This window comes from Penaeus vannamei, chromosome 11 (genome assembly GCF_042767895.1).
Source record: "Penaeus vannamei isolate JL-2024 chromosome 11, ASM4276789v1, whole genome shotgun sequence".
In the NCBI taxonomy this organism is placed as follows: domain Eukaryota; kingdom Metazoa; phylum Arthropoda; class Malacostraca; order Decapoda; family Penaeidae; genus Penaeus; species Penaeus vannamei.
In genome coordinates, this window is record NC_091559.1 from 38,710,660 (window position 1) to 38,733,159 (window position 22,500).

Below are 22,500 nucleotides of genomic sequence, written 5' to 3' on the forward strand. Positions count from 1 at the left end.
ATACCCACCCCCTACCCTGTCTGCCAAAATGGAATCCCCCGGATACCCACCCTACCCCACCATGCCCCTCGATACCCACCTCTAACCCTACCCCCAGCTTCCCCTATTCCAGGACTCCCAGATACCCACCCCTACCCCATCATACCCTCATGCCCCCACCATACCCGACAAAGCTTAGAACTCAAACATAGCCGCGTAAACTCACCTCCATATTAGGCGCTGCTCATGCCCGCCCACATCCCGACGACGCCCACGCCCGACGCCCATGCCTCCAGGAACTCGCCGCTGTACTGGCGTGGGCTGAGCGGTGTTTGAACAGGTGGGCGCCCTCGCAGGTGTGACGCCGTGGGGGATGTGCAGGGGTGGGCGGTGCGTGGGTGTGGGTAGTAGGGGGAGGGAAGGAGAAGGAGGAGGGAAGGAATAGGGTATGGGGAAGGTGGAGGGAAGAATCAGAAAGGGGAAGGGAGAAAAGGGAGAGTGGGAAAAGATAGGAGGGGATGAAGAAGGGAGAGAAGAGGAGAAGAGGTAGAGAAAAAGGGAAGAGGGAGGGAGAGAGAGAGAAACAAAGGGGGAGGAAGAGGAGGGGGAAGGAGGGGGAAAGAGAGGGAGATGGGAGGAAATAGAACTAACTACCAAACTGTTGATTATCATTTTCTTCCTTTAGTTGGTCGTTAGGTTATACAATGGTAGTTTGAAACGATCCAGTTAACGACTTTTTTTCCAGGAGGATTTTTGAAATCACCCGGTCGGTTATGACAGTTATTTTCATGAAGTTCATTTCTGAACAAGGGGTGGGGGAGGGGGGATAAGGGATAAGGCCTTCACCCTTTCTTCTTCTTCATCTTCATCATCCTCTTCATCATCAATCTGCAATCCAGAAAAGAGAGAAAATAAGAAAACTAAATATAATAAAATCAGAAAAAGAAATAATAATAATGATAATACCAACAACAATAATAACAACAATAATAATAGCAATAACAGTAATGACAATAATAACAATTCCCATTAAGTAAAGATGAATAATAAATAAATGGATTAAAATCACAATGGATAACGGTCATAGATAATTTTCAGCAATAGACAAATCAGTTAACTCCAATGGGTAATGGGTAATGGGTAATGGGTAAATAATGGGTAAGCACTAGTCTAACATTTTATCCATTCACACAGAGACAAAAAGCAGTGAAACTCCATAAATAGAAGGGATTCGAATACTAGGAAAAAGATTTGATTGACCTCCATGGTAGAAGCGCTGGATAAAGAAGGGGAGAGGAGAGACGGAGAAAGAAGAAAGGGAAGGGGAGTAGGAAGGAGAAAGGGAGAAGGAAGAAGGAGAAGGGGAGAGGGGAGGTTGAAATATAATGGAGAGAGAGAGAGAGAGAGAGAGAGAGAGAGAGAGAGAGAGAGAGAGAGAGAGAGAGAGAGAGAGAGAGAGAGACAGGGCAGAGGCAGAGAGAGACAGAGTCAGACAGAGACAGACAGACAGACAGAGAGCGAGAGCAAAAGAGAGAAACATACAGAGAGAGAAAAAGACAAACCAACATAAAAAAAACACACACACACAGAAGAAGAAGAAAACCAGAGAGACGTGAGATGAGAAGACGTACAATAATAATAATAAAAAAACCTAAGACACACACCAGGCCCTTGACAACTAAGAAATCCGACCATAAGAACAGACAATGACATCCTCAACACAGATTGCAGGTACACAGAATGGCAGCCTCTTGCCCCGATCCTTCAGCCACGGACGCTGTGTGTGTCTTCCGTCTGTGTCTGTCTGTCCGTTTGTTCCTCTTTCTTTCCCCCATGTTCGTGTGTGTGTCTGCGTCTTGGTATCTTTCTCTCTTTCTGTCTGTCTTTCTATTTCTCTCTCTCTCTCTTTTTATTTCTTCTCTCTCTCCCTCTCTCACTCTTTCTTTCTTTCTTTCTTCTTCTCTCTCTCTCTCTCTCTCTCACTCTTTCTTTCTTTTTTTTCTCTCTCCCTCTCTCACTCATTCTTTCTTTCTTCTTTATCTCTTATCTCTCTCTCTCTCTCACTCTTTCTTTCTTTCTTCTCTCTCTCCCTCTCTCACTCTTTCTTTCTTTCTTCTCTCTCTCCCTCTCTCACTCTTTCTCACTCTTTCTTTCTTTCTTTCTTTCTTTCTTTCTATATTTCTTTCTTTCTTTCTTTCTTTCTTTCTTCTCTCTCTTTCTTTCTCTCTCTTCGAAGCCCACCCGTCGCGTGCCCCTCTCTCTTCCCAACGCCCTGGACAGAGAGCGAGGGAGGGAGTGATAGTTGACATATGACCGCAAGGGAGAGGGAATGGGGAGGGAGGGGAGGGAGGAGAGAGGAGGAGGATGGGAGGGATAGAGGGGGGAGGGAGGGAGGGAATGGGGAGGGAGGGAATGGGGAGGGAGGGGGAGGGAGGAGGGAGAGGAGGAGAGGGAGAGGGAGAGGGGGAGGGAGAGGGAGAGGGAGAGGGAGAGAGAGAAAAAAAAAGAGAAGAGAGAGAAGAGAGAAAAGAGAAAGATAGAGAAACTAGAAAGAAGAGAAAAGAGAAAAAAAAAGTGAAAGAGAACGAAACAAGAGACAAGAGAGATTAAAACTTAACAGACCCCCCGAATTTGCACACAGCCGAGAAAGCTTATACACCACAGGAAGTCGGGTCTTATCACCACTACCCACGTGTTTTCTTTATTATTGTTTTTCTCACTGCCGCAAAGGAGTGACGTCACCTGTGAATCATACCACTCGCCCGCGTTCGGATCCTCGCATTCGGCTATGGCATCGACGTCCGTGGTGAAACTCGCGTATCCACACGCATGCGCACACACATACTTAGAGACGTATATGTATATATCTACTAATTTAAGGCTATTTACTGTCTGTCTGTTTCATGTGGCTCTGTTTATGTCTCACTCACTCACACCCGCACCCACATACCCACACGCCCACACAAACCCACCTTCTTCCCCTCTCTCCCTCCTTCCAAAAATGACCACATTCTCCCAAGAAAACAGTGCACAAAAGGGGGAAGAGGAGAGGAAACGAAGAAAAGGAGAGCAGGAAGGGGGGTATATACATATATATATACGATCCCGGACTGCATCACAACGGGAAGTCGGGGAGGAGTCGGGGAGGAGTCGGGGGCGCTGCAGGAACCGAGGTCGAAATGTAAACAAGATAAAACAAGAGGAGCATCGCCTTGCGCACTGCTCTGGCGGGGCAGAGTTCTCGCCGCGTTGCTTCTTCTTCTTTTCCTCTTTTTTCTCTCTCTTATTCATTCTGTATGGTATGTATTTATTCTCTTTTTACTTTCGTTGGATAGAGAGGGTGCAAGAGGAGGGTGGATAATAAGAAAGGGATGTAAATAACGGAGGAAGAAGAGGGAAAAGAAGAGTCACTAACTGCGCATGGATCCTTTCCGTACGGTGCATGGGAGGCGGATGGGGAGAATAAGGCAAAGGAGAAGAGAAAAGGAGAGAAGAAGGGAAGAAGGAAAGGGGGGGGGAATAATGAAGGGGCTGGGGATTGGGGGTAGAAGATAGGAGAGTAGGAGGTAGGGAAGGAGGGAGGGGGGGAGGGAGGGAGGAAAGAGAGAGAGAGAGGAGAGAGAGAGAGAGACAGAGAGAAACAGAAACAGAGACAGAAAGCAGAGAGAGAGAAACAGAGACAAAAAGAGAAAGAGAAATAAGAATAAAGAGAAAGACAAGGTAGGGGACAGACGGACAGAGGGAGGGGAAGAAAGAGGCTAAGGGGAAGGGAGGGGGGGAGGGGAGGAAGGGGGAAGCAACCCATTATGTACAATCCCAGAAATGGAGATTCTTGGTGCATGCGACACACCATATTTATCATTTCTCCTCCTTCTTTCCCCTTCTGTCCTTTGCCCCTTTTCTTGAAGGAAGACTGAGATAAGTGGGTGCAGAGGAGCAAGGAGATGGGAGGGACGCGAGAAAGATGGCGAGAGAAAGACAGGGAGACGAGAGAGGAAGATTAAAGACTGTGGAAAAGGAGGAGGAGGAGGAGGAGGTGTGGAAATATAAAGAAATTTGGAGATGGAAGACGAAGGTGAGGGAGGGAGGGGAGGGAGGGAGAGGGAGAGAGAGAGAGAGAGAGAGGCAGAGAGGGAGAGAGGAAGGAGGGAGAGGGAGAGAGAGAGAGGGAGAGGGAGAGGGAGAGAGAGAGAGAGAGAGAGAGAGAGAGAGAGAGAGAGAGAGAGAGAGAGAGAGAGAGAGAGAGAGAGAGAGAGAGAGAGAGAGAGAACAAAAGAAATATAAGTAGATAGATAGATAGAGAGAGAGAGAGAGAGAGATACAGCAAAAGAAAGATAGGCAGAAAGAGAGAAACCGAAAGATAAAAAAACAGAGAGACAAAAGAGACAGAAAACCTCCGACTCAACAGCGCTCGACAGATGAAACCAGAAAACCCCAAAAGGAAATAAACAGAAGCAAGTGCAAATAAAAAGGAGAGAGAGAATAAAGCGAGACAAAGAGACAAAACCCAGAGAGAAATGGCAAGAACAGGCAAGTCACGCACGCAAGCATACCGATGAGTGGCGGTGCGTTCAAGCGTGCGTAACTGCGCATGCTCGCGTAACGTCTATAAGAGAGAACATCAAATTGCCGAGAACAGACGGAGAACAAAAAAAAAAAAAAAAAAAAAAAAAAGAATAAGAATAATAAGAAGAGAAAGAAAGAAAGAAAAAAAGGGAGTAAGAATAAAAAAATAAAAGAAGGGGGGAATGAGCGGGGGGAGGAGGGGGAGGGGAGGGGGGTTTGGGGTTCGAATCTAACCTCAAAAAAAAGGAAAGAAAAAAAAGGGGGTTAAGAATAAAAAATAAAGAAGAAATAAAAGAGGGTCGAATCTAACCTCGAAAAAAGAGAAAGAAAAAAAAAGGATTTTTTTATTTTTTATTTTTATCTATTTATTTATTTATTTTTTACTTCGAAGAAAACAGATAAAATGGATTTGGAAGAAAATCTTGGAATCTAACCTTAAAAAATGAAAAAAAGTTGGAATTCAACCTAAAAATATAAAAGAAAAAGGTTAGCAGAAAATTTGAGAAAATTACCGAAACCAAACGAAAAAAACTGTTCGAGAGGGAAAAACACCAATAAAAATTTAGAATTAAAAATCTTTAAATAACAGAAAAAAGATAAACAGATAAAATAGATAAAAAGAATACTATATTACCTAAAATTGGTGGGACAGAAAAAAAAACAAGAAAGAAAGAAAAAAAGAGAGAAAAACAGGAAAACACTCAAAATTTAACCTAAAATAGAGAAATGAAAAAAAACGGAATAAATAAAATAAAATAACAAAAAATAGAGAGAAAATAAAAATAAAGAAGAGAATAAATGTCGGAAGACCAAATCACCAAAAACAGACAAGAATAAAAATGACCGAAAGAAGGAGAGACAAAGAAAAAAATAGAAACAGGTGAAAAACGAAAGAAAAAAAAAAATACGAAATTTCCAAGAACAGACGAATGACGTATGAATATGGATTTTTTTTTTTTTTTTTTTTTTTTATAAACGGGTCATAATTTCAGTAAAGAAATAGATGACAAGGTTGAATTTATTTATAAATATATAATAATAATGATGATGCTAATGATAATAATAACAATAATAATAACAACAATAATAATAATAATAACAACAATAATAATAATAATAACAACAATGATGATAATAATAATAGTAATAATAATAATAAATAAATGAACAAAGAATCGAATTGACAAAATAAAATTGAAAAATATAAATCATAACTTCCAACAGTCAAATATTTAACTTCAACTTATTTTCTTAAATATACACGAATTATAACAATGCAAATAATATTGATTAATCAAAAATTACCTAACGTGTAGAATTAGGTGAAATTTTGATATATATATATATATATATATATATATATATATATATATATATATATGTATATATATATATATATGTATATATATATATGTATATATATATATATATATATATATATATATATATTTATATAAAGTATGGCACATTTTCAAGACTAAAATCTAAATCGTATTTGTAATTAATATAAGCTCGATTATAATTTCCATTAATAAAAAATATAAAAAATGGAGGATGAAGAAAGATGCACATAAAACCATATTTTTTTAATATACAGAATTAAAATTAATAATGATAAATGGGTAAATTAACATCAACAGAAAGAGAGTGAAAATTGAAAGATAAATATTGTCATTGGTCAATATTTCGTGGACCAACCCTCCCCCCCTTCCCCTTCTACCCCCCCTCCCTTTCCTCCCAAAAAAGGGGGCAGGGAATTAGATAGGTGAAGGGAGGGGGGGGGGGAGTAACAACAGGGGGATGGAAGTGACAGGAGGAGGAGGGGGTGAATGGGGGAGGCAGGGGGGTAACAGCAGGTGAAGTGTGGGATGACTAGCAGTAGGAGACGGTGAATGGAGGGGAGGGAGGGGTGAGGGTAACAGGGAATGGTGGGGTGGGGGTGAGGGATATCAGCAGGTGGTGTAGGGGGAGGCTATGTGGGGGGGATAACATTAACAATGGGGTGAGGATGGAACAGGGTACAAAGGGGAAGATGGAGGAAGGGGGAGAAAGGTGAAAAAGGTGGAGAAAGGTGGAGCAAGACTGGAGGGGGACTGGGGGGGGGAAGGTAGACGAAGGTGGGGAAAGATGGAGAAAAAAGGTGGGGGAGAAAGGTAGACGAAGGTGGAGAAAAGGGGAAGGCAGGTGGGGAGAAAGGTGGGGGAAGGAAGAATAGGAAAACTGAAATCGGTGAAGCAGCTTTAAGAGAAATGCAGAATGACGGGGGGTTGGGGATGGGGGAGGGAGAGGGGGAGGGAGAGGGGGAGGGGGGGAGGGGGGGAGGGGGTAAAAGCAGGTATACGCATTACCTAATAAATTCAGATTTAATTGTTTTTGATGAATTAGATCTAATATTCCGGTTAAATGGCTCTCAGTTTAATGCACCTTAAAGGATTTTTAAATATGTCATTATGAGTAATTATTTTTTTCTGAGCATTTTACATCTATTCTCTTTTATTAGTACTGATAATAACGATGATAATGATAATTATGAAATGATAATGAATATAATAAATTGATTATAATAATAAAATAATGATAATGATAATGTTAATAAATTTATAAAAAAAAATATAATGATAATAGTAATAATACTAACATCAATATTAATAAGAATTATAGTAACAATGATAATAATAACAATAATGATAATAATATAATAAACATAAAATATTTATAATAATAATCATCATCATAATAACAACAAAAGCAAAGAGAATGATAGTAATAATAATAACAATAATTATACTATCAATAATAATGATATTGAAAAGAAAGAAAAATAATATAACATATAAAAAAACTCTTATCAGGCAAGAGTTATAAAATGATATAACTTGACCAACACTCGTGGTAGAATAATTTCAATAAACATATTTTACGCTGATGCAGAAAACAATGAAATAACGCGAATTATTTTAGTTTACAATGCTGTAATTTTTCTTATTATGCGAAAGAGAAAAACTCGACGTAAAATTTCCTTAATTTCATTTCATTTTTTTTCGTAATCTTTAGCAAATACAAAATTACATAAGATCGTTTTAAATCTGACATTTTTATTTTATTTTATTTTTTTATTTGCTAATGCACTTTGTACCATGGATATTGTTAACAAATGATGAAATAATATGACAAACAAACATAAATGGTAGGAGAGGGAATGAGATAGAGAGAGAAAATAGAGAAGTAAAAGAAACAGAATGGGAAAGAAAGAGTGAGAAGGAGAGGGAGAGGGAGAGAGAGAGAGAGAGAGTAGAAAGTAGAGAGACAGGCAGAGAGAGAGAGAGAGAGAGAGAGAGAGAGAGAGAGAGAGAGAGAGAGAGAGAGAGAGAGAGAGAGAGAGAGAGAGAGAGAGAGAGAGACAGACAGAGAGAGTAGACACACAGGCAGAGAGAGAGAAAGAGAAAGAGAGAGAGAGAGGAACACCCCCTCCCCCCCCTCCCACCCCATAACTCGCCTCGCGCAAAAAAAAACGATATTATTATTATCAAAACGCGCTAACAAATGACCTAGATAGATTACGTAAAAAAAAAAAAAAAATAAATAAAGAGCCATTATGGGAGAGAAACAATTATTTTCCATCAGAATAATAGGATACAAATTTACACGAGGTTTCGAGGTTTCCATTTTATACACGGGCTTCCGAGGTTTTGTTTCGACAGGTCGTGAAAGATCTGGAAATACACTTGGGAATTTACTTTGGAATCCTCGTGTGTGTGTGGGGGTGGGGTGGGGGTGGGGGGAGGGGAGGTGTGAGTGTGGGGGGGAGGGAGGGTATGTGTGGGGAGGGAGGGATGGTGTGTGTGTGGGGAGGGAAGGTGTGTGTGTGTGTGTGTGTGTGTGTGTGTGTGTGTGTGTGTGTGTGTGTGTGTGTGTGTGTGTGTGTGTGTGTGTGTGTGTGTGTGTGTGTGTGTGTCTGCCCTTTCATATTTTTCTTTCCATTCCTCTTTTTATCCACACTTCCTCTCCTCATTTCTCGTTTTATTTTCTTCTTCCCCTTCCTCCTCCTCCTCCTCCTCCTCCTCACGCATTCCTCCTTAACGAAACATCTGTCCTATTTCTGCCATTCTTCATCTCTTTTCCCTTTCCCCTTCCCTACCTCACTCTCTCCTCCTCCCCTCTCTACCTCTTACCCTTACCTCCCCCACCCCTTTCTCCTTCCCCCTTACCTCCCCAACCCCTCTCCTTCCCCCCTTACCTACCCCAACCCTCTCACCCTTCCATCCCTCCTTCCCCCACCCCTCAACCCTCCCCTTACCTCCCACACCCCTGTAAACCCTCCCATACCACCCCCACCCCTCTAAACCCTCCCCTTACCACCCCCACCCCTCCAAACCCTCCCCTTTACCTACCCACCCTCCCTCCCTATCCCCTATCATCTCCCTCTAAACCCTCCCCCCCCTCCCCTCCCTATCCCCTATCTTCTCCCTACCCACCCCTCCCACTCCCACCCCCTCCCTCCCCGCCCGCTACACCAGCTGCTGCAACCTCTTGCATTCCTCAGCACCTTAGCCCACCCAAAGCCCGCCCACGATCGACTCGGGAATGAACAGCTGCTCCTCCCACCTCCGCCCACGGGATGCACCCCCCTCCCCCTTCTCCCTTTATCTTATCCCTCTCTCCCTCCCTCTCTTCCTTTCTCCCTCCCTCTCTCCCTTTCCCTCCCTCTCTCCCTCTCCCCCTCACCATTCCCTTTTCCTTCTCCTTCTCTCTTATTTTTTTTCTTCTTCTCCTGTTCGTGTTGTCCCATCTTTTTTTTATTTCTTCTTCTCTTTTCTTTATTTCCCCTTTCTTCTCTTCTCTGCTTCTCTAGCATTACCTTTCCGTCTCCTTTCCTTCTGCCCTTCTCGTCTTCCTCTTTCCTATCTTTCTCCTTGTTATCTTCTCTCCCTCCCTCGTCTCATCTGGGCCTCTCCCTCTTCTTATTCCCTCTTTCCACTCCCACCTTTCCTCTTCTCTCCCTCCCTCGTCTCATCTCTCTCTCCCTCTTCTTATTCCCTCTTTCCACTCCCACCTTTCCTCTTCTCTTCTCTCCTCTTCTTCCTTTCTTCTGATCCTTCCCTCTTCCCTCAGTACCTCCCCCTTCCCCTTCCCCAACGAGGACAAATGCTTACTTGTCTTCTCCCCTTCTCTCTGTCTCTCTCTTTTATCTGATTCTTTCTTTCTTTCTTTTATTCATTCTTTCTCTCATTCTTTTTGTCTTTCTTTCTTCCCGCATAAGTTCTTCTCTTTCTATTTTTTTTCGAAAACAATAATCGACTCATTATGTGCGGGAGAAGGCGAAGGAGAATGAAGGGAGGAGATGAGAAATAGGGAGAAGAAAGATGTAAGGAGAGGTAGAGAGAAAGAGGGAGGAGAAGGGAGGGAGGGAGAGGGAGAGAGGAGAAGGGGGGGGAAGGGAAGAGGAAGGAATAGGAGAGAGGAGAGAAGAGGGAAGAGAGAAAGTGAGTTAGAGAGAGAGAGAGAGAGAGAGAGAGAGGGAGAGAGAGAGAGAGAGAGAGAGAGAGAGAGAGAGAGAGAGAGAGAGAGGAAGAGAGAGAGAGAAGAAAAAGAAGAAAAAGAAGGCAGGAAGACCGAGAAAGAGAGACAAAATACAAAACAAAACAAAACAAAAAATAACTCAAAGACCGACAATAATTCATACTTAACAATAAATAAATAAAACATAAAAAACACCAATACCCGACATCAAAGAGAGATAAAAGAAAAAGAAAGAAAAATAAATAAAAGAATAAAAAATAGACATCTAAAGAAACTAACCCCACAGAAGTATCAATCAAACATTTGCAAACAAAACGAAAAAAAAAAAAAAAAAAAAAAAAATCCCTTGAGACTGCAGTGCTGATGTGTATGCTTCAAACACGCAACTTCTTCCCCCTCCCCCCCCCCACCACTCCCCTTCCTGGTCTAACCCCCCCCAACCCCCTCCTCTTCCCCACCTTATCCCCTCACCTCCTGTTCTAACAGTTCGCCGACTTCCTCTTCCCCACTTCCCCAACCTTTGTCATTCGCCTTCTCTTCCCCATCTTCCTCCATTCCCCTCTTCCCCACCTAGCATCACCCCCTCTTCTTCCCCATCTTTCCCTATCATCCTCCCCTACTTCCTCCAACACCCCTTCCCCCACTAGCTCCTCCCTCCCCCGCCGCGACCCTCTCTCCCCTTCTTCCTCCAACTTCTCCCCACCATCCCCATCTACTTCTCCCACCGACCTCTTCCCCCTCTTGTCCCCCCCCTCCAGCCCACCGACCCTTTCCCTCTCTTTGTCCCCTCCCCCTCCCCACATCCCCTTCCCCTTCTCCACCCACTCCCCTGACCCCTCTTGGCCTCCCCCTCCCCCAACCGCCCCTTGCTATCTTAGCCTTGAACTTACCTTGGGACGAATTCACGGCAATCAAGATCAAGACTTTATTTATTATTTATCAAGATCTTTTTTACCATTACCATTATTATTGTTATTATCATGATCATTATCATTATTGTTATTATCATCATTATCATTATTGCTATTATCATAATCATGATCATTATCATCATTATTGTTATTATCATGATGATTATTGTCATCATTATTGTCATTATCACGATCATTATTATCATCATTATTTCATTATCACGATCATTATTTTTATTATCATTATTGTTATTATCATGATCATTATTATTATCATAATTGTTATTATCATCATTATTATCATCATTATTGTTATCATCATAACCATTGTTATTATCCTTATTATTGTTATTATTATCATTATTGTTCTTATCTTTCTGATTATCATCATGGTTATCACTGTCCTCCTTATCATAGATTACCATTAGGACCCACTATTATCATTATCATAATCAGTCTTACCACAAATTACCATTACTACCATTATCATGATCATTATCAAATTTCATCTATTCATCATCTGTTATCTGTTTTTTTTTTCGGGCGGGGAAGAGGGGGGGGGGGGCATTTGTTTTTATCTGTGTCTATCGGTCTGTTTCCGTTCCTCTTTTCTCTTTCTGCTTGCCTTTCTCTTTATCTGTTTTCTTCTCCTTCCTCTCTGTCTCTCTGTTCCTGACCCAAACAAACAAGCGAAAAAAAAAATTATATATCAAATAAAAGGAAATAAATTACATAAATATACTCAAGGGTAACCCAAAGATAAACAACATAATCAAATAAAAATCAAACGTAATTCATCATGACAAGATACCCCTCAAAAATAAACAAGATACAAGACACAAAAATGAATAAGTATGTAAATAAATAAACGACGAAAAAAAGGAAAAAAACACTACCCATCACCCCCTCAAAAAAAAAAAAAAAAAAAAAAAAAAAAAATAATAATAAAAAAATAAAAAATAAAAAAAATAAAATAAAAAATAAAACATAAGTAAATAAATAAATAAAAATTAAAAATAAAAATGTTAATAGATAAATAAATAAATAAACAAACATAAACAAGGAAAAAACAAAAAAATAAAAAATAAGAATAAATAAATAAAACAAATAAACAAACGAACATAAACAAAGAAAAAACAAAGAAACAAAATCCCCCACGACCAACTTCCCTCCGGCTTTTCACGGCGTTCTCTCCTTGCAACGTCCTTGCAGTTGATCAGCCGCTTTTGCAACAGCCGGCAGAGTAATCAACATTACACTGAAGTCTGTAGTCGATGAATCATCATTATGCAGATACATACACTATATCTACACATGCAACATTTTTTTTTGGTGAACTTGGGTTATTTTTCTTGGAGTATTGGCTATGGGTGTTGCTTAATAATGGTGGGAATGTGAAACTAATAAAAGAAGGAAAAGAAAAAGGAAGAAGGAAATGTGAAATTAAAAAAAGAAAGAAAGAAAAAAGATAAAAAGAAATGTGAAACTAAAAGAAAAAAAAAGAGAAAGAAGAAAAAAATGAAACTAAAAAAAGAAACAAAAAAGAAGAAATATGAAACAAAAAAAAAGAAAATGAAACTAAAAAAGAAAGAAAAAAATGAAAATAAAAAAGAAAGAAAGAAAGAAAGAAAGAAAGAAAAAAGAAATATGAAACTAAAAAAGGAAAGAAAAGAAAAAGAAAAAAGAAGAAGAAAAAAGTGAAATATAATAAAAAGGTGAATAATAATAAGCTACAATAAGAAATATATATATATATATTTTTTTTCTTTTTCGTTTTGCTATGCACTTAGGTTTATTGATAAGCGAATAAGCCTATTTCTAGTCGTAGATTTAATCATCACTTGTTAATATCTTTTCTATTCCTTTTCTTTTTATTGATATGAATGCTATCTGTCTGTCTATGTATATGTATAAATATATATACATATACATACATATACGTGCACACACACACATGAATGTTTCTTTATCTATGTGTGTGTTGCGTGCAAGTTAACACACACACACACACACACACACACACACACACACACACACACACACACACACACACACACACACACACACACACTAACATTTTTTTAATTATAATTATATATATATAATTTACACACACACGCGCACACATACACACATACACACAGACACACAGACACACGCACGCCTTCCCTACGAATGATGTTTTGAAGACAAACGAGTGAGGGAACATCAACTACCGAAGCAATATTGCATCAACGCAAAGCCAATATACGGGAACTACCGTGCAACGAACTGCAACGTTTTGTCGACCAGTTTTTGAGATGGCGGAATAAGGGAAGAGAGAGAGAGAGGGAGAGGAAGAGGGAGAGGGAGGGAGGGGAAGGGGAAGGAGGGAGAGAGAGGGAGGGAGGGAGGGAGAGGGAGGGAGAGGGAGAGGGAGAGGGAGAGAGAGAGGGAGAGAGAGAGAGAGAGAGAGAGAGAGAGAGAGAGAGAGAGAGAGAGAGAGAGAGAGAGAGAGAGAGAGAAAGAAGAGAGAGAGAGAGAGAGAGAGAGAGAGAGAGAGAGAGAGAGGGAGGGAGGGAGGGAGGGAAGGAGGGAGAGAGAGAGGGAGGGAGGGAGGGAGGGAGAGGGAGGGAAGGAGGGAGAGAGAGAGAGAGAGAGAGAGAGAGAGAGAGAGAGAGAGAGAGAGAGAGAGAGAGAGAGAGAGAGAGAGAGAGAGAGAGGGAGAGGGGGAGGGGGGGGGAGGGAGGGAGGGAGGGAGAGGGAGAGAGAGAGAGGGAGGGGGGGAGGAGAGACACAGAAAGAGAAAGAGAGAGAGAGAGAGAGAGAGAGAGAGAGAGAGAGAGAGAGAGAGAGAGAGAGAGAGAGAGAGAGAGAGAGAGAGAACAGGGGAGGAGAGAGAGTGAGAGAGAGAGAGAGAGAGAGAGAGAGAGAGAGAGAGAGAGAGAGAGAGAGAGAGAGAGAGAGAGAGAGAGAGAGAGAGAGAGAAAAAAAATTGTCAGAAAAAAAAAAAAAATACATATACATCTGCATTTCCTAATTCCCCTTCTCTCTTTCTCTAATTCCCCTTCTCTCTTCCCCACCCTTCCTCCCATCTCTCCCTCTCTCGCTCCCTCTTCCTCCTCCCTCGGCCGGACCAACAGCTGACGCCCAAGCACACAAACCGAAGCAGGGAAAGGTCGGCCTCCCGCAGCTTGCTTGAGGAGCAGGTTTTAATTACAGAGAGAGTTTTATCGTCGTTTTATTCATATATTTGTCTATTTTAACATCTAGCGGTTAAGACTGAGGAGCGCTAAGTAGATTGCACTCAGGCAGATGCACGCTGATGCACGCAAGTTGTGGAGGAAGCAAGCAAGTGAATGAACGAGGCAGATCTGTACAAAGAACAATAATAATAAAAAAAAAAACAAATTAGATCTATACAAAGAATAATAATAAAAACAACAAATATACCGAAGGAGGAAAAATAGACAAAAAGTAAACTCGAGAATAAAGTAGAAAAACACAATAAAATAATAATAATAATAATAATAATAATAATAATAATAATAATAAACAAATATACCGAAGGAGGAAAAATAGACAAAAAATAAACAACAATAAAGTAGAAAAAAACAATAAAATAATAATAATAATAATAAAAATATATATATACCGAATGGGGGAAAATAGACAAAAAGTAAAGTCAACAATAAAGTAGAAAAAATAGCAACAAAAACACACAAAAACAACAAATAACATCGGAATAATAAGAGTTTTGTATCTCATTTCCCACAGCAAAGGACAAAAAAAAAGGAAAAGAAAAATAATAGAAGTGGAAAAGGGGATAGAAAAATGAAGAAAAATTAACATGATTTTTTCACAGCTTAGGAATATGTGTGTGTGTGTGTGTGTGTGTGTGTGTGTGTGTGTGTGTGTGTGTGTGTGTGTGTGTGTGTGTGTGTGTGTGTGTGTGTGTGTGTGTATGAGTGAGTGAGAAGAGAGAGAGAGAGAGAGAGAGAGAGAGAGAGAGAGAGAGAGAGAGAGAGAGAGAGAGAGAGAGAGAGAGAGAGAGAGAGAGAGAGTGTGTGTGTGTGTGCGTATGCGTTTACGTGTGCGTATGCGTATGTACATACCCAAATACCAACTCCCGTGATTGATTTTACACCTCCCACAGATAATTCCACCCCCCCCGTCCCCGCCCCCGCCCCCCCATCCCGCCTTCCGGTGTGTCTCAGAACCAACGAAGATTATAAATATATCATGTTCTTTTCTCTCTCCCTCGCTTTCCAGACAGACCCTCCTTCCTTCTTAATCTTCGCCGCTCGCGGACCAGAAATGCTGTGTCGAGCGTGGATCCGCTCCTTTGTTTTTTTCGCGTAAATAAAAGGGGTTGTGATGATCTGGTGGTGGTGATGATCTAGTGGTGGTGGTGGTGATGTGATGGTGGTGGTGATGTGATGGTGGTGGTGTTGGTGGTGATGAAGGTGATGATCTGGTGGTGGTGGTGGTGGTGATGATGGTGGTGGTGATCTGGTGATGATGGTAGTGGTGGTGATGGTGGTGGTGGTGTTCGTGGTGGTGATGCTGGCGAGGATGTTAGAAATGATGATGGTGGCGATGACTAAAACGAAAAGGTTGTGGTGTTGACGAAGATGGTAGTGGTGGTGATAACTTTAACGATAATGATCTCTCATCTCTCTCTCTCTCTCTCTCTCTCTCTCTCTCTCTCTCTCTCTCTCTCTCTCTCTCTCTCTCTCTATATATATATATATATATATATATATATATATATATATATATATATATATACTTGAGATCAAACATGAGAAACTTGAGATCAACCACATTCAAGTCAGAAGCCGTTCAATCAAGTTCATAAATAGTGTTATTCCCCGAGAGAACTCATTTGTGAACAGGTGGGGGTATTTTTTTTTATTCCATCGGTGACGAAGAACGAAAAATAACATCAATTAATCTTTTGAAAAGTTTCCGTTCAATGGTTTCATTAGGAGAGAAATTTCTGTTGGGAGATTATTGATATATATATATATATATATATATATATATATATATATATATATATATATATATATATATATATATATATACTTTTTTCGTCTTCTCTCTATCTGTTTCTCGTTTGTGTTTGAACTCTGAGCACACTCTCTTTGTCTATTTCTGTGTGTGTGTCGCCCTGTCTGTTGGTCTCTCTTTCTGTCCTCCATCTCACTCTTTTTTCTCCTATTTCCTTTCTTTTTCTCCTTCCTCCTTCCTTCCCCCTTTTCCTCTACTCCCCCATTACCCCTCCCTCCTCCACCCCTCCCCCATCCCCCCGGGGGCCAGCAAATACCCTTTAATAAGCTAATCACCAATAGCCATTAATTGCAGCAAGAATCTCCACAGCCTACCCCTTCTAGTAAGGCCATTTACCTTGCAAATAACACTGATTTGCAACACCTATTGACTTGTAGCGCCAATAGATTCTTAACTATCTCCCTTCCTTCTTTTTTCTTCTCTTTTTTCTATTTTTTTCAAATTCTTCTTCTCTTTTTTCTTTATTTCCTTCTGTTTACTCTATTTCCTCTTGTCTTTTTCGTTTCCATGATGTGTTAGTTTTTTCTTTCTCCTTTCTGTTTCTCTTCCTTTTTCTTTTTTTCTTTCTTCCTTCCTTCTTCCTTCTCTTTAAATTCCTTTTTATTTGCTCTCTTTTTCTTATCCATTCATTCCTCTTCTCTCCTTCCCTCTTTCCACTTCTCTCTATCTCTTCATCCCTCCTCCCTCCCTTCTTCTCCTTTCCCCTCTTCCTTCCTCTCTCTCTCCTTTCCTTTCCTTCCCCTCTCTCCCTCCTTTCCTCCTTTCCCTGCTCCCTCTTCCCTCCAATCCTTCCTCTTATTCTTCTTCGCACCCCCCTCTTCCCCCTACTCCCTCTTCCCTCCAATCCTTCCCCTTCCCCTTATTCTCCTTCGTCCCCCCTCCCCTCTCCCCCTTGCAATCTTATATGCAACTATACATAATTATACCCTATAATTATTCTCTCCCTCACCCCCTTCATTAACGATGATCTAAGTACAGGAATTAGTCAAGAAACGGATGAGTCATAGAGAGAGAGAAAAAAAAAAGAAATACAAGAAAGAATATGAAAGAGAGAGAGAGAGAAAAAAAAAATAATAAAAAGAGTGGGGACGCAACACAGGTCAGTGCACATCCCGCATCAAAGGAGCGGAGAGGGGGGTAAAAGGAGAGAGAGAGAGAGAGAGAGAGAGAGAGAGAGAGAGAGAGAGAGAGAGAGAGAGAGAGAGAGAGAGAGAGAGAGAGAGAGAGAGAGAGAGAGAAAGAGAGAAAGAGAGGAGCTGGAGTCAGCAATGTCTTCTCTCCCTCCTTCCTCCCCTCCCCTCCCCTCCTATCCCTTTTCCCCCCTCCCACCCCACTCCTAACTCCCCTCCCAACCCCCATCCCTCCCTCCCTCTCCCCCCATCCTCCCAACCTTCATTCTTCATCTTTTTACCTTTCATGACGAGAATTTCTGCGACCCCAAGTTGGCATCAAGACACAATGTTGCCATATTTTCTGGCTGTGTCAACTGATTATAGTTATGCAACGGATTTTTTTTTGTCAGTTGCTCCGACACGCAAATCTTACGTAATGCATTTGCACAAAAATAAATGTGTAAGTATGATAGATAGATATTTGTAAAAAATCTTTTATGTGCATGTGTGTGTGTGTGTGTGTGTGTGTGTGTGTGTGTGTGTGTGTGTGTGTGTGTGTGTGTGTGTGTGTGTGTGTGTGTGTGTGTGTGTGTGTGTGTGTGTGTGCAGAGAGCGACATGTTATGGTCAACTAAAAATAGCAATCAATCATATCAGTAAAAAACAGAAATGATGTTAGTGGGGGAGAGAGAGAGAGAGAGAGAGAGAGAGAGAGAGAGAGAGGAGAGAGAGGAGAGAGAGGAGAGGAGAGAGAGGAGAGGAGAGAGTGGAGAGGAGAGAGAGGTGAGGAGAGAGAGGAGAGGAGAGGAGGAGAGAAGAGGAGAAGAAGAAGACGAAGAAGAAGAAGAAGAAGAGAAGACAAGAAGAAGAAGAAAAGGAAGAAAAAGAAAGGAAGAGAAGAGAAGAAAATCGAAGAATAGAGGAGAGAAAAGAGAAGAAAGCGGAGAGAAGGAGAAAGAGAAGAAGAGACTCAGCACCCCAGCAATTCTCCACGTCTGCCGTATCTATCGCCTTCTATCCCCGTATCCATCTTCCTTTCCGCCCCCTCCCCCTCCCCTCCACTTGTTGCCCCCGCCCATATTTTTTTTCCTTTCTCTTTTTTATCTTTTCTTTCTATCTATTCTTACCCTTTCTTTCTTTCTTCTCTTTCCCCCTTTTTAGTTAGCGATATTGGGTTTTTATTTTTCACTTATTTTTTCTTACTCTTTCTCTTCATCTATCTCTTCTCCCCGTTTGTTATCTCTCTCTCTCTCTCTCTCTCTCTCTCTCTCTCTCTCTCTCTCTCTCTCTCTCTCTCTCTCTCTCTCTCTCTCTCTCTCTCTCTCTCCCTCTCTCTCTCTCTCTTTCTCTCTGAGACTTATATAAGACATAAAAATCTTCTTTATCCTTCATTAGATATTTTTTTTATCATTCAGTATCTAATCAATCTCTTTCTTGTTCTGATCTAATCATCTTGATATTAATAGACACACACACACACTCTCTCTCTTTCTTTCTTTCTTTCTTTCTTTTTTTCTTTCTTTCTCTCTCTCTCTCTCTCTCTCCCTCTCTCTCTCTCTCTCTCTCTCTCTCTCTCTCTATATATATATATATATATATATATATATATATATATATATATATATATATATATATATATATATATATATAAAATTCCTTCTCTGCCTATTTTCGTACGAAATTTTCACTCTATTCCACAAAAAAAAAAAAAAATCTTACTCTATGGTCATAAAAATCCCGCACCATAAGTAAATGAATAAATAAATAAGATAATTAAAAAAATCTAAATAAAACAAAATATAAAAACACCAACATCAAGACAAACTTTCAACCTCTCCCTCAACCTCAACAAAACAACATCAAACTCCACCATTCCACCAATCTCCACCACTCTAACACTCCATCAACCTTCATCACTCCATCAAACTTCACTAATCTCCATAAATCCATCAAACTCTACCACAATAGCATTCCATCAACCACTACCACTCCATCAAACTCCACCACTCCATCAAACTCCACCAACCTCCATCACTCCACCAACCCCCACAACTCCACCAAATCCACCAATCTCCACCACACCACCATCCTCCACCACTCCACAACCTCCACCACTCCACCAACCTCCACCAACCTCCCACCACTCCCACCAACCTCCTCCACCACACCATCAATGCCCCTCCATCACTCCACCAACTTCCCTCCACCACACCACCACAACCTCCACAACTCCACCAAATCCACCACTCTAACACTCCACACGAACCTCCACAACTCCACCAACACTCCACCACACACCACCCAACCCCCACCACTCCACCAACCCCCACAATACCACCAACCCCCACAAACCCCCACCACACCACCAACCTCCACCACACCACCAACCCCCACAACTCCACCAACCCCCACTACACCACCAACCCCGCACAACTCCCACCAACCCCCACCAACCCTCCACCCAACTCCCCACCAACCCCCACCAACCACTCCCTCTTCCCCCCCTTCCTCTCCCAAGCAAGCAGAGGTTCATAAAAGGTCGTTATTTCGCAATCGCAGCCACGGGCCAACCGAGTCCTCAAAGCGACCGGCGGGCAAGATGCAATCGGATACTTGCACGCTCGCAACAGAGGGCCGGGAAGGGCGAATGCGCGGCGGAATCAGAGTAATATTGATTCTTAAGGAACAATGCTCGTGCCTCTACTATACTGTATTTGTAGGATTACTATTACTGTTACTAGTAATGCTGAAGTTGCTATTACTACTGCTGCTACGACTACGACTACTACTACTACTACTACTATTACTACTACTACTACTACTACTACTACTACTACTGCTGCTGCTGCTACTTCTACTACTGCTACGACTACTACTACTATCACTACTATTACTACTACTGCTACTACTACTAATGATGGTGGCGATGATGGTACTAATGTTAATAATAATAATATTGATGATAATAACAATAACAATAACAATAATAATGATCTTAAAAAAACATGATGATAATAATAACAACAATGATAATAATAGCAATAGCAATAATACTAATGCTCATGATAATAGTAACAATAATAACAAAAATCATTAATACCAATAACAGCAATAATAACAACAACAATAATACAACAAGTTATAACAGTGGTAGAGACAATAATCATTATAACAATAACAATAAATAAGATAACATGAACAATCTCCATCGGACCGCCCCATCCACCTTAGTTATCACATTTTATGCCTCTTCCTTCTTCGTTGTCGAAACAAAAAGACGGGAGGCTGAGAAAGAGAGAGAGAGGAGGGAGGGAGAGAGAGAGAGAGAGAGAGAGAGAGAGAGAGAGAGAGAGAGAGAGAGAGAGAGAGAGAGAGAGAGAGAGAGAGAGAAAGACGAAAGGAGAAAAGAGAGAAGAGAAAAGCGAGATTGGAGAAAAGAGAGGGAAGAGAAGGAATAATTTGAAGAGACAGGAAGAAGGGAAGAGAAAAAATCCATCATTTTCCCTTGTGTCTGTCTGTCTGAATGGCTGTCTATATGTGCTTATCTGTCTCTATTTCCCTCCCTCCCTCTCTCTCCCTCTCTTCTCTCTCTCTCCCTCCCTCCTTCTCTCTCTCCTCCTTCTTCTCTCTCTCCCTCCTTCTCTCTCTCTCTCCCTCCCTCCTTCTCTCTCTCTCCCTTCCTCTCTCTCTCTCTCTCCCTCCTTCCATCTCTTTCCCTCTTTCTTGTATGTCAAAATCAAACGCATATTATCCTATTCATCATTTCATGGAATTTCTACACTAAATCTATTCACCCATTTGCTTAATCATCCATACAGTTAAATTTCTCATTTTTTTTTAAACATTTATCCATGAATCTACCTACTTAATTTGCCTTTTTAATTTTTTTCTCCATCCTATCTCCGTTTATTTTTTTATTTTTTTTTATTTGCCTTTTTTATCTTTCTTCATCCTATCTCCTTTTATTCTCTTCTTTCATGTCTCTTTCCATTACTCTGTTACCGTTCCCTTTATTCGTTGTGTTGTTTTCAATTCTGACAATTCGCCTTTCTTCTATTCTATATCTATCTATCTAGATTAGATATCTTTTTTATCTTTTGCTTCATTTTCTCGCGTTTATCTCTTCATTTCGCCTTACCCGTTCTTTTAACTTTTTCTTTTCTCTCATATTTTCTTTTATTCCCCTCTTTCCTCCCTCTATGCCATCTGTCTCTCTTTCCACGTTTTCTGTCATAACTTTCTTCTTATTTCCCCATTTTCTGTCTCTTTTTTCTCGTTTTCTTTTATGCTTACTTTCTTTCTCCCATTTTGCTATTCTCTTTTCGTCTCCTATTCATTTGTTTTAATTTCCTTTTTCCGTTCTTTATTTCTACTCATCCCTTTCACCCGTTTATCTTATCTCCCTCTTTCTCCTCTTCTTTAGGTCCCATTTTGTAATCTTATTTCCCCTCTCTCCCCTCTTTATTCTTTTTTTTTCTTTCTCCATTTCTCCCTTTTAACTTCTATTTCCTTCTTCATTTTCTTCTCATTTATTAGCTTTCTCTTCTCCCTCTTCCTCTTGTTCACCATTATTCAACCTTCTCCTCATTCCTTCTCCCCTCTTATCCTTGTCACTTCTTCCTCATTTTCACAATCTCTTCTTTCTTTCTCCTACTTACCTCTCTCCTCTCCTTTCTTTCATTTACCCTTTTTTTCACCTTATTCTCCTTCCTCCTCTTCTCTCTTCCCTCTCTTCGTCGTCTTTCTGTCTCCCTCCCCTCTTCCTCTTCATTTCCCCCATTCTCCTCTGTTGTTTTTTCCATCTCTCTCTCCTCTTTCTCCTTTTCTCTCTCTTTCTCTTCTTCCTTCTCTCATCTACCATTCGTCTTCCTTTTACCTCCCTTTATTCATTTTTTTCTTTTCATTCCATTTACTGTTTCTTCCATCACACCTTCCTTCTTCATTTTCTGCTACTCCTTCATCTTTTTCCTCTTATCTCTTCATCCGTCTATTTTCCTCCTCCCCCTTCCTTTCTCCACCTCCTCCTCTCCCTCTGTCTCTTTTCCTCCTCCTCCTCCTTTCTTTCTACTCCTCTCCCTCTGTCTCCTTTCCTCCTCCTCCTCCTTTCTCCATCTCCTCCTCTCCCCCTGTCTCCTTTCCTCCCTCCTCCTCCCTTTCTCCATCTCCTCCTCTCTCCCTCTTTTCCCTCCTCCTCCTCCCTTTCTTTCCCTCTGTCTCTTTCCCCCCGTCCTTCTCTTTCCTTCTCCGTCTGTCTCTTTTCCACCTCCTCCTCTCCCTCTGTCTCTTTTCCTCCCTCCTCCTCCTTCTTTCCTTCATTTTCTCCTCTCCCTCTGTCTCTTTCCCTCACTTCCCTTCCTC

The 22,500-nt window shown here is 41.0% G+C and overlaps 1 long non-coding RNA gene across 1 annotated transcript in view; it reads right to left on the reverse strand.

Annotated features, from left to right (window-relative positions):
- LOC113821597 (uncharacterized) overlaps window positions 1-22,500 on the reverse strand; it is a 112,540-nt gene that overhangs the window by 79,676 nt on the left and 10,364 nt on the right. The window contains exon 3 of the long non-coding RNA XR_011398843.1: window positions 206-867. This is a non-coding gene — a long non-coding RNA (uncharacterized lncRNA). The remainder of the gene's footprint in view (window positions 1-205; window positions 868-22,500) is intronic.